Here is an 8,939-nt window from a genome sequence, read left to right as displayed (position 1 = left end):
AGAGAGGCTTAGTCTATGGGTCTACAACATTCAGATCCATATGTATCTTGCAAATCTCTATGTCTCCCTCCTTGACTTGATTGCGGATGGAATTGAAGCGTCTCTTGATGTGTTTGGTTCTCTTGTGAAATATGGATTCCTTCGCCAAGGCAATTGCTCCAGTATTGTCACAAAAGATTTCATTTGGACCCGATGCACAAGGTATTACACCTAGATCGGATATGAACTCCTTCATCTAGACTGCTTTGTTTGCTGCTTCCGAAGCAGCTATGTACTCCGCTTCACACGTAGATCCCGCCACGACGCTCTGCTTGGAACTGCACCAACTGACAGCTCCACCATTCAATATAAATACATATCTGGTTTGTGACTTAGAGTCATCCGGATCATTGTCAAAGCTTGCATCGACATAACCATTTACGACGAGCTCTTTGTCACCTCCATAAACGACAAACATATCCTTAGTCCTTTTCAGGTATTTCAGGATGTTCTTGACCGTTGTCCAGTGATCCACTCCTGGATTACTTTGGTACCTCCCTGCTAAACTTATAGCAAGGCACACATCAGGTTTGGTACACATCATTTCATACATGATAGAACCTATGGCTGAGGCGTAGGGAATGACTTCTATTTTCTCTCTATCTTCTGCAATGGTCGAGCATTGAGTCTGACTCAACTTCACACCTTGTAACACAGGTAAGAACCCTTTCTTTGACTGGTCCATTTTGAACTTCTTGAAAACTTTATCAAGGTATGTGCTTTGTGAAAGTCCAATTAAGCGTCTTGATCTATGTCTATAGATCTTGATGCCCAATATATTAAGCAGCTTCACTGAGGTCTTTCATTGAAAAATTCTTATTCAAGTATCCTTTTATGTTATTTAGAAATTCAGTATTATTTCCAATCAACAATATGTCATCCACATATAATATCAGAAATGCTACAGAGCTCCCACTCACTTTCTTGTAAATACAGGCTTCTCCAAAAGTCTGTATAAAACCATATGCTTTGATCACACTATCAAACCATATATTCCAACTCCGAGAGGCTTGCACTAGTCCATAAATGGATCGCTGGAGCTTGCACACTTTGTTAGCACCTTTTGGATCTACAAAACCTTCTAGTTGCATCATATACAACTCCTCTAAGGAATGCAGTTTTGACATCCATTTGCTAAATTTCATAATCATAAAATGCGGCAATTGCTAACATAATTTGGACAGACTTACGCATCGCTATGGGTGAGAAGGTCTCATCGTAGAGAACTCCTTGAACTTGTCGAAAACCTTTCGCAACAAGTCGCGCTTTGTAGACAGTAACATTACCGTCAGCGTCAGTCTTCTTCTTGAAGATCCATTTATTGTCTATTGCTTGCCGATCATCGGGCAAGTCAACAAAAGTCCACACTTTGTTCTCATACATGGATCCCATCTCAGATTTCATGGCCTCAAGCCATTTTGCGGAATCTGGGCTCGTCATCGCTTCCTCATAGTTTGTAGGTTCATCATGGTCAAGTAACATGACCTCCAGAACAGGATTACTTTACCACTCTGGTGCGGATCATACTTTGGTTGACCTACGTAGTTTAGTAACTTGATCTGAAGTTTCATGATCATCATTATTAGCTTCCTCACTAATTGGTGTTGGAATCACTAGAACTAATTTCTGTGATGAACTACTTTCCAATTCAGAAGAAGGTACAATTACCTCATCAATTTCTATTTCCCCCCACTCACTTCTTTCGAGAGAAAATCCTTCTCTAGAAAGGATCCATTCTTAGCAATGAATATCTTGCCTTCGGATTTGTGATAGAAGGTGTACCCAACAGTCTCTTTTGGGTACACTATGAAGACACATTTCTCCGATTTAGGTTCGAGCTTATCAGGTTGAAGCTTTTTCACATAAGCATCGCAGCCCCAAACTTTAAGAAACGACAGCTTAGGTTTCTTGCTAAACCACAGTTCATATGGTGTTGTCTCAACGGATTTAGATGGTGCCCTATTTAACGTGAATGCAGCCATCTCTAAAGCATAATCCCAAAATGATAGCAGTAAATCAGTAAGAGACATCATAGATCGCACCATATCTAGTAAAGTACGGTTACGACGTTCAGACACACCATTACGCTGTGGTGTTCCAGGTGGCGTGAGTTGCGAAACTATTCCACATTGTTTCAAATGAAGACCAAACTCATAACTCAAATATTCACCTTGACGATCATATCATAGAAACTTTATTTTCTTGTTACGATGATTTTCCACTTCACTCTGAAATTCGTTGAACTTTTCAAATGTTTCAGACTTATGTCTCATCAAGTAGATATACCCATATGTTCGAAAAAAGTAGATATACCCATATCTGCTCAAATCATCTGTGAAGGTCAGAAAATAACGATACCCGCCGCGAGCCTCAACACTCATCGGACCACATACATCAGTATGTATTATTTCCAATAAGTCAGCTGCTCGCTCTATTGTTCTAGAGAACGGAGTTCTAGTCATCTTGCCCATGAGGCATCGATTGCAAGCATCAAGTGATTCAAAATCAAGTAATTTCAAAAGCCCATCAGCATGGAGTTTCTTCATGCGCTTTACACCAATATGACCTAAACGGCAGTGCCACAAATAAGTTTCGATATCATTATTAACTTTGCATCTTTTGGCTTTGATACGTCTCCAACGTATCTATATTTTTTGTCCATGCTATTATATTATCTGTTTTGGATGTTTAATGGGCTTTAATATGCTATTTTACATTATTTTTGGGACTAACCTATTAACCGGAGGCCCAGTGCGAGTTTCTGTTTTTTTGCCTATTTTAGAGTTTCGCAGAAAAGGAATACCAAACAGAATCCAAATGGCATGAAACCTTCGCGATGATCTTTCTTGGACCGAAAGCAAACCAGAAGACTTGGAGTTGAAGTGTGGAATGCCACGAGGCGGGAGGGCGCGCCCCCACCCTCGTGGGCCCCTCGTAGCTCCACCGACGTACTTCTTCTGCCTATATATACTCTTATACCCTAGATCGATCGCAGAGAGCCATGAAACCACTTTTCCACCACCGCAACCTTCTGTACCCATGAGTTCCCATCTTGGGGCCTCTTTCGTTGATCTGTCGGAGGGGGAATCGATCACGGAGGGCTTCTACATCAACACCATAGCCTCTCCAATGAAGCGTGAATTGTTTACCACAGACCTTCGGGTCCATAGTTATTAGCTATATGGCTTCTTCTCTCTCTTTGATTCTCAATACGAAGTTCTCCTCGATGTTCTTGGAGATCTATTTGATGTAATAGTCTTTTGCGGTGTGTTTGCCGAGATTCATCTAATTGTGGGTTTATGAACAAGATTATCTATGAATATTATTTGGTTCTTCTCTGAATTCTTATATGCATGATTTGATATCTTTGCAAGTCTCTTCAAATTATCGATTTAGTTTGGTCTACTAGATTGATCTTTCTTGCAATGGGAGAAGTGCTTAGCTTTGGGTTCAATCTTGCGGTGTCCTTTCCAAGTGACAGTAGGGGCAGCAATGCATGTATTGTATTGTTGCCATCGAGGATAAAAAGGTGGGGTTTATATCATGTTGTTTGATTTTATCCCTCTACATCATGCCATCTTGCTTAAAGCGTTACTCTGTTCTTATGAACTTAATACTCTAGATGCATGTTGGATAGCGGTCGATGTGTGGAGTAATAGTAGTATATGCAGAATCGTTTCGATCTACTTGACATGGACGTGATGCCTATATTCATGATCATTGCCTTAGATATTCTCATAACTATGCACTTTTCTATCAATTGCTCGGCAATAATTTGTTCACCCACCGTAATACATGCTACCTTGAGAGAAGCCACTAGTGAAACCTATGGCCCCCAGGTCTCTTTCTTATTATATTGCATATCTTTTATTTACATCGCATCTTGTTTACTATTTTGCAATCTTTACTTTCAATCTATACAACAAAAATACCAAAATATTTATTTTACTATCTTTATCAGATCTCACTTTTGTGAGTGACCGTGAAGGGATTGACAACCCCTTTATCTCATTGATTACAAGGTTATTGATTGTTTGTGCAGGTACTAGGTGACTTGTGCGTTGTCTCCTACTCGATTGATACCTTGGTTCTCAAAAACTGTGGGAAAAATTTACGCTACTTTACTGCATCACCCTTTCCTCTTCAAGGGAAAACCAACGCATGCTCAAGAGGTAGTAGGCATCAATATTATGAATATGTGTATCACTACAATCGAGATTCAACAAAAATAGACCACTCATCAAGGGTGCATGACCATAAAATATATTACTCATATAATTGAATAAAACAACCATTATTCTCTAATTTAAATGAATAACCATCTCACATTAAACAAGATCCAGATATAATGTTCATGCTCAATGCTGGCACCAAATAACAATTATTTAGGTATAAAACTAATCCCGACGGTAGATGTAGAGGTAGCCTATCGATGGCGATCACATCGACTTTGGAACCATTTCCCACGCGCATCGTCACCTCGTCCTTAGCCAATCTTCGTTTAATCCATAGCCCCTATTTCGAGTTGCAAATATGAGTAATAGAACCAGTATCAAATACCCAGGTGCTACTACGAGCATTAGTAAGGTACACATCAGTAACATGTAAATCAAATATACCTTTCACGTTGCCATCCTTCTTATCCGCCAAATACTTGGGGCAGTTCTGCTTCTAGTGACCAGTCCCTTTGTAGTAGAAGCACTCAGTCTCAGCCTTAGGTCCAGACTTGGGCTTCTTCCCTTGAGTAGCAACTGGCTTGCTGTTCTTCTTGAAGTTCCCCTTCTTCCCTTTGCCCTTTTTGTTGAAACTAGTGGTCTTGTTAACCATCAACATTTGATGCTCCTTCTTGATTTTTTACTTCCGCAGCCTTTAACATCATGAAGAGCTCGAGAATTGTCTTTTCCACCCCTTGCATATTATAGTTCAGCATGAAGCCTTTATAGCTTGGTGGTAGTGATTGAAGAACTCTGTCAATGACATTATCATCGGGAAGATTAACTCCTAGCTGAGTCAAGTGGTTGTGGTACCTAGACATTCTGAGTATGTGTTCATTGACAGAACTATTCTCCTCCATTTTGTAGCTATAGAACTTGTTGGAGACTTCATATCTCTCAACTCGGGCATTTGCTTGAAATATTAACTTCAACTCCTCGAACATCTCATATGCTCCATGACATTCAAAACGTCTTTGAAGTCCCGATTCTAAGCTGTAAAGCATGGCACACTGAACTATCGAGTAGTCATCAGCTTTTCTCTGCCAGACGTTCATAACGTTCGGAGTTGCTCCTGCAGCAGGTCTTTGTGGCACCCCGGCTCAGAGCAACCGGTTTACCATGCATTGCCAGCCCAGAGACCATGTCTTCTGGCAACACACAACATCTTGGTACAGAAAACAGCCGCTTTATTGATGCTAGCGGATCATGGTTTATATTACAACAGGTGGCGAGGCCAAGCAGCACACATGGTGCGGCTTAACAATATGTACATTATTTAGTGAACATAAAGGGGCCTCGACCAGAACAACTACGTTGCAGCGGAACAACGTCGTAGCGGAACTCCATAGCATAGGGACACTAATGTGGACACGATCTAGACTCAGACGACACTCCTTTCCAACGAGACTTTCCTGAAAGCTGGCATGACACGCCAGGTCAGTACATTGAATGTACTTGCAAGCTCACAACAAACATAAACATAATGACAAACAATATCCGGATACTTAACCAATTAGCAATGCATGCTGTGATTATGATCTCGTGATAAAATTTCCCTCGGGCTTGCTTACCAACGGTGGTCTTTCCGGCGATCACAGCCATGACCAATACTTGGTCTGAAACTGTGATCCTTCCGGTGATCAACCATGACCAACACTTGGCCTCAAACGCTGATCCTTCCGGCGATCACAACCATGACCAACACTTGGCCTCAAACGGTGATCCTTCCGGCGATCATAACCATGACCAACACTTGGTCCCAAACGGTGATCTTTCCGGCGATCACAACCAATCATCAAGATGGTTTACCCACCATCATCTTCTCCATAGTGCGACGTTCATAACTTAGTGTGCAAAATTTATTTAAACGTTGACCCATGGTGTGACCTACTTTCGAGCGTGTCCAAACCGTGGACTCGGCTATCGATAGATTTAATACACTCTGCAGAGGTAGCGCACTGTACCCACACCATGGAACCCATGGCCTCGCACTCCCAATCGGGTGGACCAACGACATTCCGATGGAACTCCTCCATTGCCATGACACTCTCTCGGCCACTCCGACTCACTCCCCACTGGGCTAGTCCTGGGTGGCCCCGTGTTTACCAAAGACACCAACGGCCACCGTCGTGGCAAAACATAAACAGTCCCACACTGGGACAAGGTACCATAACATCAACAACGGGCACACAAGGTTATGTCTGCTTACCGGGCCAGGGTACCGCACGCCCATAACCTTCCCTCGTTGGAGGCACCAACCAGAGGCATGACAACGGACTGAATAAAGGCCTTCCCATAAAGGCAAATGTGGTTGCACTGGGAAAAACTTGATTCAGTGGCACCATGACCCGATCAACGATATATTCAAGTTGAGTTATTATCATGTTCAACTTAAATTGAATGCAATCGGTGTCATAATATGCCATGAAATGCAACACTAACATGCACATCGTATCTCAACGGAAATAATTGGGTCAACTATATCCACACTAAGCATAATCATTAACAACTCATAACACTTCCCTGGTTATGATTAATCCTCACTTTAAACAGAATCCTTAGTAGCAAATTTATCATTTTTCTCATCCAAGAAAATACTCAAAATAATTACTTATATCCATAATCATATTACTTCTTCACAACAATTATTACTTCTAGTTACTTAACCAACTTAGTTAGCTTCAAACTTTCTGTAAACTAAGCATATCAACTTAAACAAGCAACCAATCAGAATATAAATAATATACTAGTGATTTAAATGCATGGATTAAATCATTAATTCAAGTTGAAAAATCACAAATATTGTAATGGCACCATGAAAATGTTGTTGTGGATTGCCTTAGTGCAGATGAGGTTCACAAACCTCCTGGTGATCCTCAAGACAAGCTTCACTCTCTGAAAACAATTATAAACACCAAAAGAAAATATCAAGAACCCTTCTGAAATTCACCAGAAAATCTAGACAGCAGAGAAAAATCTCATTTTTGGTGAGCTGCTATATTTCTTCATAAAGAACACAATGCAAAAAGAATCAATTCATTTGGACTTATGGTTAAAAAGTTTTGGCTGTTTGAAGCTCTCTGGATTTGAATTTAAATAAAACATAACTAAGGGGGGGGGTGACATCGAAGGCGTAAACCTCGCGGGCGCCACCACTTGTACCGCTTCATGCGCGTACATAGTGGCTGACTAGCGGGCCCCGCTAGTCAGGTGAGAGGGAGGGGGAGAGGGAAACAAAGGATGGCGCGACTTCGCCGGAGCACACGCCGGCGAGGAGGGCTCCTTGGCACGAACTAGAGGGAGGGATCGAAAGAGGAGACGGAGGCGCACCTGCCCGTACCCGTAGGTTAGCTAGGGGTGGTCGGACGACGTCGGAAACGATCTCTCCAGCTATGACAGGAAGCAGAGGTCACCAGAGTTGAGGACGACGGCGACTAGAGGCGACACCAGGGGCTCCAATCGGGCAGAACGGCACCACCGAGGCATGGCGGAGGCCCTGGAAGGGTGGCCCGAGCCTGGGAGGGGTTGGAGCTATGGAGACGACCCGAGGGGATCGCCGGCGAGATCGAGCTCAGGGACGGCGGCCTGCGGCCTGCCCGGCCGGGCTATGGCTTTCTACGTGATCATGGAGTGTGTGTGTGGAGTGGATGAGGCTCGAGGAGGCTGGGGAGGGCTCTATTTATATCCGAGCAACAAGAGGGGTTCGGGCTCTGCCGGAGGACACGTGGACACAGCGCCCGGCGACGGACGGCGTTAGTGAGCGAGGGGGAAGGCGATGCAGCTCACACGGGAACTATGGGCGAGCGGAGACAAGCAAAGGGGCGAGAGGGTGGCGACGAACACAGTACACAATGCACTGTTGCGTTGGCCGTACCGCACCCGTGCTCACTGCGGTGAGCTCCAGCGTCGACGAGCGCCAGGAGGGAGTTAAGAGGATTGGGACGATGATCGTGGCTAAGTTTGGCAAGGTTTGGCAGTCGGGGAAGCAAGCACGCGCGCAACAGAGGCTCGAGCACGACGCAGAGCGCGTCGGCCGTATGCCAGCACGCCTGGACAAACACGGTCACCGCATGAACTCTGACCTCAGGCCGACCTAAGCCCAAACATCATGTCTGGTGTGTAGTTCGTGGTAGATTAAGATGTTACGACGCTTTGGTTTAAGCTAAGACGCAGTAGAATGGATTTCAACTCACTGGTAAGTTTCTGGTCAGTAACTTTGAGAACTTACTGTGGTTAAACTACTGAGAGTTGGGAGCTGGGCTTTGGAGGTTAGCAATCATCTACTAAGGTGATGATGCACAAGAAAAATCAGCCACAATAGAGCAAGTAAAATGATAGTTGCTGTAGAAACCCCCATTTCTGTCCAGAACAGAAAAGATTTTCTGTAGCAAAAATATTCCAAAAAGTGATGAAATATTTTTGCTCAAGAAGGTGCCCTAGGGTTCAAAGAATATTTGTGAATTTTCTCAGATTTTTGTGGGCGAGAAAAATTGGGGTTGCTTTGGAGCACATTGAGCTAGCTAGGGTTTTAGAGAGGAAATGAATATTTTCCTTTAAGAAAAATATTCAAAATGTTATTTTGAGGTGAACTAGAGAAAAAATGATAGTTAGAGAGGGAAATGAGACACTTGGGTGAAAGTCAATGGGTACCCAGGTGTTTAAGTCCATCTGAAAAGATTCAAAACT

This window comes from Triticum dicoccoides, chromosome 6A, assembly GCF_002162155.2.
Source record: "Triticum dicoccoides isolate Atlit2015 ecotype Zavitan chromosome 6A, WEW_v2.0, whole genome shotgun sequence".
Lineage (NCBI taxonomy): Eukaryota > Viridiplantae > Streptophyta > Magnoliopsida > Poales > Poaceae > Triticum > Triticum dicoccoides.
This window is presented reverse-complemented; position numbering follows the sequence as displayed.